This window comes from Chrysemys picta, chromosome 22 (assembly GCF_011386835.1).
Source record: "Chrysemys picta bellii isolate R12L10 chromosome 22, ASM1138683v2, whole genome shotgun sequence".
In the NCBI taxonomy this organism is placed as follows: Eukaryota; Metazoa; Chordata; order Testudines; family Emydidae; genus Chrysemys; species Chrysemys picta.
The window spans coordinates 22043789-22051770 of NC_088812.1; positions in this window are offsets into that span (position 1 = coordinate 22043789).

Sequence of the window (7982 nt, forward strand, 5' to 3'; positions counted from 1 at the left end):
GTGTCTATGTAAAAGAGTGTGTTGCTATAATCAGAACAATGATTATCATTTAATAAAAAATAATATTGCATAAAAATCCTTAAGTCTTTTGATAAAAGAATCAACATAAGGAAAATTAGACTAATAAAATCGTATACTTTTACACCGTTGTACCTCTTCCAAGAGAAAAATAAAAACTAAGCTTTAAATAAAAGATAATAATCAAGAAATAGTTTGGGGGAAACTATACAATAATTATGTCATCATCTACTAGAATTTATTTTGTTCGAAATTCTCATGTTATACATGTCTTGCTTCCCTAATGCATCACTGTTACAGCAAGATCATTGCACTTTCAACCTCTTGCCCCTTTCCCCAACTCCAGCAATACACTTCTCAGTGTTAATTGCATTTTAAACACTAATCACACTTAAAATTCAGACTCTGGCTATACGATTTATTTCTTAATGTAACTTGATGTTCAAGGCAAAACACACAATTACTGTATATAAAGTTGTACCAAATATAAACAACAAATAAAGCAGATAACTTTTTTTAAAGAAGGATTTTTGAAAATCATGTATTGATATATATTCATTGGTTAAGTTAAAAGAACTCCTGTGTTTCCACAAGTTCAATAACAAGCACAGAGGGGACGGTTTTTGACAATTCCATTCCTTAATCTGGAAAGTAATGCCCGTCAATAATTTATCACTCATTTACTTTAGCTGGTGAGTTTTCTTCAGTTTTTGTTTTTTAATGAAGTACACAGACCTCCATTGAAAGCTACTGCATTGCAACATGAGTTAGAGTACATCAGCCATGGCATGAGTTCTTCCATTAATAAACCTGAAACTTGATGTTTTCATGCTCCACAGATTAGGGCAGTGGCCATCAGCACTGTACTTACTGTACCAAACTGCAGGTCAGGTACTAGGTTTCCACGCTTGGCAACAAAGAAGTGGGTTTAGTGCTAGCATTCATAAACACTGCCACAGGAACGCTTTTATTCTGATGCATCAGCTGATATAAGGCTCCCCTGAGCTCCATTATATAGAAGAATGAAAACAATTAAAATGTATATTCAGGCCATGCAACAGAGGAACACTGTTTTCTCTGCATCACTGCTAGTATGTAGAGATGCAATGTTTTTTCCTAATTAACCCTTTGATGTCACAAATCAGGATTTTCTCCAAAACTAATCATAACTAAAAGTAATGACAAAATTTCCTTTGTCGCTGGGTTGGGGGAAAAATATAAATCGATTACTCCTCCCAGACACAGACCACTAATGTCTCCACCCACAATAATTCTTACCTTGAACATTCACTTTTAACATGGGTACTCGTAAGAGGATTCCCTGATACTTTTTCTTCAGCTAACTCCTGCAAAGGAAAGCTACTGCAAGAAGAATTATTGTGAAATAGCAACCAGAGCTGTCTTACACTCACTAAATCTCTGTGAGAAATTAAGTTCTTCATTCAGACATATGGACAACAAAATGGCCAGCATTTCAGCTCCTGGATATTTGGGGTTATTTGTGCCTGTTTTATTTAAAAAAAAAGGAGGGGGCTCAGAGCTGGCAAAGGGAGTTAGGGTGTGGGAGGGGATTCTGACCTGGGGCAGAGAGTGCGTGCTCTGGAAGGGGGATGAGGGCTGGGGCAAGAGGTTGGGGTGTGGGAGGGAGTGAGGGGTGCGGGCTCTGGGCGGTGCTTACCTCAGGTAGCACAGCTGTACACAGCGCCTCCCCCTGTGGGGTAGAGATCTTTTACAGATGGGGAAACTGAGGCACAGAGAAAGTGACTTGCCCACAGCAAGTCTGGGGCAGAGCTGGGAGGTGAATCCAGCCCTTCTGAGGCCCAGCCCAGTGGCATTCAATCTGATTCAAGTCAGGAGTTCCCAGCCCTCTCACCTGCATCTGGCCAGGCCCCCTCCCAGTGAGCAGTATCAGAAAGGCAGGGTGGTCCTGTCCTCCTCCCCCCCCCCCCCGACACCAGTCGAGAATTCCTGCCTTGCCCAGTAAGGATTTTGCTTGAGTGAGGATGGCAGAATAGAGCCCAGGGAGAGCATTCCGGGACCCACTGATAGGACAGGTCCGAGGGGAGATATTTTGCCAGCTGATTCCATTGTCCCTTCAAAGGTGCACAGAGAACCCATGATGCCAGCTTTTCAGCTCCCAGATCCCAAGCTAAGCCACCCCTTATGGGAAAATCGGAAATCCTATAGCCATTCAGCCAATATGACACTACAGAAATTTATAAAGTATAACTGGGTTCAAAAAAGAATGTGATAAGTTCCTGGAGGAAAGGTCCATTAATGGCCATTAGCCAAGTTGATCAGGGCCCCAGCCCCATACTCTGCTTGTCCCTGCTTGTCGCTAAACCTCCGACTGCCAGAAGCTGGGACTGGATGACAGGGGATGGATCACCCTCTAATTGCCCTGTTCGGTTCCTTCCCTCTGAAAACTCTGGCACCGGCCACTGTCAGGAGACGGGATATTGGGCTGGATGGACCATTGGGCTGACCCAGCCTGGCCGTTATGTTCCTATCTTAACTGAGGGCAGCCGTGGCTTCAATCCAGTTTAGAGCAATGGGAGGCAGGAGCCATTTTGAAAGGGGGCAAAACTTATGCGAATTTGTGCCTGTTCTTCACTCAGGAGAATGCTAGTGACCCGGTGTCACTGGCCTGGTGAGACTAGCACAATATGATGACAATGTTGTGAGACTGGTTACTCTTGGGGAGGCAGGCTGCATGGGGAGCGCAGGCCAGGGGGATTGTGGGAGATGAGAGATGGGTCAGGTGGGTGCTGGGGAGCAAGGGGGGCGAGTTGGGTGAGGGGTGGCCCCCAGAAACACAAACACAACTAGTGCTGCTGGTTCCCCCCACCCCCATGTCACTTCCCTTGCTCGGTACACAGCTCATTGTGTAACTCTGTGCCGTCCAATTTCCTGGGGCCCTTGCACCATACTCAGCCTATGGGGCAATTGGCCCTGGCTCTTGCAAGCTGCTTCCAGATAGTAACAGAGCTTGGGAGAACTGCTGACCTGCACAGGGAGCTGGAATCCTCACCCAGGGAAAGTCGGGGCCTCATATGGCACCAAAAGCAGGACACGAGGCTCTGCCTTGGGGCTAGGCACAAGGGGATTAACACTAAACTTGGAATCCCCACTCCCTACCAGGAATTTTTCAGGAAGTGATGTCACTGCTCCAGCCAATCAGGGATGGGATTTCCCAGTGTCAGGTAGCACCATGCTGCTATTCAGCATGTGCACACCTGGGCTGGAACTTGCTGGAGGCAGAGAGGATAGAACTGATAAGCCCAGGCTCCTACCACCAGAGCTAAAGGAGAATCCTTGTTTACAGTAGGGAGCATATGACCCATAGTCACCAGCTGTGCTTCCCTCCAGTAGAGGGCAGTGGTGACATAAACTTGGCGGCTCATTCCAATGCACTACTGATGGATGAATCTGCTTCCCAAGTCACGAATGAGGAATAGATCCCAGGAGTCCTATGTCCCACCCACTGGGCAACTCCACCAGCCCATGCCACAATGTGGCCTACGTCTTCCAGAGGCAGGACTGTCCTGACACTAAGACTAGCAGACACACTGAGACCATGGAGAGCGAATTACAGGGTGTGTGAGGCACAAGGCTGGGACTGAAGGATTCCATCTGGAGCAGGACTGCCCCCGAAGCGCAGTCATGTCTGGGTTTGCTGTTCTGCTGTGTCGCAGTCATAAGGTTGTCACCCAACAGGGAGGCAGTGTGGCCTAGAGCTTAGAGCACTGGGCTGGGACTCGAAGAGCTGGGTTCCAGTTCTGGTTCTGCCAATAGGAAAGTCACGTATCCTTCTGTGCCTCAGTTTCCCCATCTGTAAAATGGGGACAATGATACTGACCGCCTTTGTGAAGTGCTTTGAGATCTGAAGGAAAGCACTGTATGGGTGCTAGGGACTAGCTTTGCTTGCACCCAGGTTTCATTTGTTGACTGCAGTGGAGTCACTCCTGATTGACACCGGTGTGAGTGAGGAGGGAAGCAGGCCTGAGTCCTTGCCCCAGGGTGCTCACGAGCCAAGGAAGTGCTCGGAGGAGAGGGCAGGACCTAGGGATAGGGTTCCAGGGATAGGGCAGGTGCTGTCTCCTTGGTCTACGTTCATGCAGCACCCAGCACAATGGGGTCCTGATCCATTGGCACCTAGGCACTCCAATAATACACCTAATCAATAATGCAAAGCGCCTAATACAGTGGGGTCCTAGTCCATGACCTGGGCTCCGGCACTACCGTGATACACCTAATAAATGATCGAGACCACACTGGGCCAGTTTGCCATGGAGATGGAGATACAGATTCTGATCCAAAGAGCCCCGGAGGATCTGATTTCCCATCTCCCCCCAACTTCTCCCCCAGATGATGTCTTGAAATTCCCACCCTTTGCTTGGGTCATTTCTCTGCCTGGGCTGGAGAGAACCTCCCTTCCCGCACGCATGCATCTGCAGCGGTTTTCTCTCCTGCCCTGTTGCTTCACAGCTAGAGGCAGCGCTGGTCTGAACAGCAGCCCCCAGGCACTTGGTCTCCGAGGATCAGCGTAGTCAGGAGAAGCTGTGGAAGTTCTTTGCTCTTGGGCCCAGCAGCAGCTTCTCAGAAATACAGCTCCATTGGTTCCCATCTGGCTCTGATGCCATCTGGGGTTACACAACAGGGCCCGTTGTTGAAATCAGATGCTCTGTTGCATGATCAGGATCAGAGTTGGAGAGACAGCTCACGGAATGGTTGAACGTAGTCGCAGGACGGAGCCATGGAAATGAACGACATATATGTGAACCACATGGTTGTGGAGAGGTCGCCAGGCAGGAGGATGAAAAGAACCAGTCCCAAGCCAGCAGGGCATGGAGGTAAAAGCCAACACCAGTCGCCAGCTCAGACCCACGCGGCATCCAAGCAGCGGGTTCCAATAGCGCGGAGCCTGTCCTGAGGGCACCCCATCCTCAATAATAGCCCTGTGGCCACTACAGCGCACGTGGAAGAGGAGCCAGCTGTCCTCAGACCACCAGCGAGCTGTCCACGGGCCACAGCATGGGAACCTCTGGCTTAGGCAGCTCCGTAGAGCAGAACTGCAGCCAAATTGGGATCACTAGAAGGATTTGGGGTGGCTGATTTGAGCCAGGATTTAATTTCAACCCCAGCTCGCCTGCCCCAGAGGGGGCTGATCATAGCGCAGTCAAGGAAGGCCGTACTATAGTACCCAGCCCCACAGCTGAGCAGTTTGGAGCCAGTGTTAGCAGGGAAGTACAGAGGACACAGCGGGCAGCGATTTCTGCCAGTGGAGGGCAGCCGTGGCACAGAGACACCAGTCAGCTAGTGACTAGATCAAATCAGGATTTTTTTTTCACAATGTAGAAAAATTTCAGCAAAAACATTGATTTCTATTCATCACATTTTTTTCTAATATTTTGGGGTTCTTCAGAAAATAAATATTTCCAATGAACCTAAGAGCATTTTTGGGTTTTTCCACAAGGTTTTCAATGAAAATTGATTTTTTTTAAATGTCCATTTTGTAATAGACCAAATAAAATTACACACACATGTTTAGATGGAAAAATGTTCAATTTTCAACGTTGCTAATCACAGCTCTTAAAGTAGCCAAAGGCTGAGTTTGTTCCAGTTTGAAATCATCTTTTTTTAAAAAACCTGCCGGTTTTGCAGCAGTGGAGTTTTCTGATGATGAAATGCCTGATTACGAAAATATATCCGTGATGACTGACAAGAAGAATCCCCAGCCTCCAGCAGAAATGCCGCCCTCATACCCAGGTAAGTCTAAACAGCATGGCATTGGCACCCACAGCCCCAGAAGTGGCTGCATTCTAAAGCTAGGTGAAGGGTCTCAAAAATGCTTTTTACTGCTTATGTAGAAAGGGATCAGTTGTCCCATGCTGAAATGCAGCCACTTCTGGGGTGGGATGTAGCAACTTTTTAACTGCTACACAGCGGTGCTCTATGGAGAGCACTCACACGGTGCTGAAATGCAGCCACTTCTGGGGTGGGATGTAGCAACTTTTTAACTGCTACACAGCGGTGCTCTATGGAGAGCACTCACACGGTGCTGAAATGCAGCCACTTCTGGGGTGGGATGTAGCAACTTTTTAACTGCTACACAGCGGTGCTCTATGGAGAGCACTCACACGGTGCTGAAATGCAGCCACTTCTGGGGTGGGATGTAGCAACTTTTTAACTGCTACACAGCAGTGCTGCATGGAGATCACTCACACAGCGTTGAAATGAGCCACTTCTGAGGGGGGGGCAAGACAGCTGTTTAACAACAGTTCAGGACAGGAAGTGAAGAGGAATCCTGTCTCCAGGTGGAAGGATGACAGAATGGAATTACTCCAGTGGAAATATGGCGTAGACACTGGGGTAAGAGGGAGTAAGCAGTAAAATGGGATGCCTGTCCACGGGGGTTGGGAGGAGGGAAAGATACCTTAGCCAAACAACAACTCCCCTGCCTTCTCCAACCCACAGGGCTTCACTGTACCAGTGGGAGAGGCTGTGCAAGGGTCTTGCTGGGGAGACGTCTACCTGGAAAGTTGTGAGGGGCCCGTCCCTGGGCTCGGAGACAGCTGCTGTCAGTTACACCAGCCCAGCTAGCTGCAGGCATTGCCAACACTGGGGCAAACACAGCGTCCTTCCGAAACTGCTGAGAGAGATGCTGGAATAAAAACCATTCCCAGCTCTTGGGGATTAACACCCCCTCCTAGAAGCGCCAGCCTCTTCATGGTGGTGGGGGCTGAGGTGGGCCTTAGCTGCTCCTCGCCACATGGCCCCACACCTTGCAGGCCGCGCCCCCTGGCCAGGCCAGAAGCCAGAGCGGGGCCATGGTAAGAGCTACCCAGGGAGCCGGGGCCATGTGGGAAGCCCCAGACCCTCCACCTACCCTGGGGGTGATGCACCGGAGGGGGCAGAGACATGGGCTAGGGGCTGCTCTCAGACAGCCCCCCCCCCCCCCCCCCCCGGGCAGGTGGAGGGTCTGCGGTTCCCCCCAGCATCCCAGGCTCCGTGGGCGGCTCTTACCATGGCCTGGCTCCAGCTTCCAGCCTGGCCAGGGGACAAGGCCTTGGGGAGAAGAGAAGGAGCAGGAGGCAGGGCCACAGTTCCAGCACCGGTGGCCTCCTCACACTTCTACACAGGTCCCAGTGCTCCTGCGGGGGCCCCCAAATTGGCCGGGCCCTTGGGCAGAGGCCCCATGCCCCAAGCATTAATCCCCCACTGTGTTCTACAAATGTATTAGCACATACGGAACATACCCAGAACCTGCTCAAATGTAACAACAGCTGTTTTCCAGCCCCTACAGCTCCATCCACGCCCCAGCCTGCCAAAAGGAGAACCCGGGAGCAGAAACACATGTTGATGCTGTACCTCCTGGTGGCCATTTGCTTTCTCATGTGGATCGTTCTCCTCTCACTCACAGTCGTGAACGGTGAGTCTGCCCCCAGCCAGCCCTGGGCACCAAGCGGATGGGGGATCACTTGTGAAAGGTTCAGAGAAGACACCAGGTCTTATGTATCAGAGGGGTAGCCGTGTTAGTCTGAATCTGTAAAAAGCAACAGAGGGTCCTGTGGCACCTTTGAGACTAACAGAAGTACTGGGAGCATAAGCTTTCGTGGGTAAGAACCTCACTTCTTCAGATGCAAGATGCAGGTCTTATGAGCATTCAAGGTCTGGAACACCTGCCTCAGAGTGAGACATCATCTGTTTAGCTTATCAGAGAGACAGTTAAGAGAACACTAGGGATCTATAGGGAGGAGCTTCCGCAGCATGGCCGACCGTAAAGGAGCTACCACAAATTCAATATGAGTCAACAATGTGATGCTGTTGTGAAAAAGGCAAATGTCATTCTGGAGTGTTGCATGTGAGACACACAGGAGCTAATTGTTCTGCTCCACCCGGCTCTGGAGAAACCTCAGCTGGAGTCCTGTGTCCAATTGTACGTGCCGCACTTTAAGAAAGAT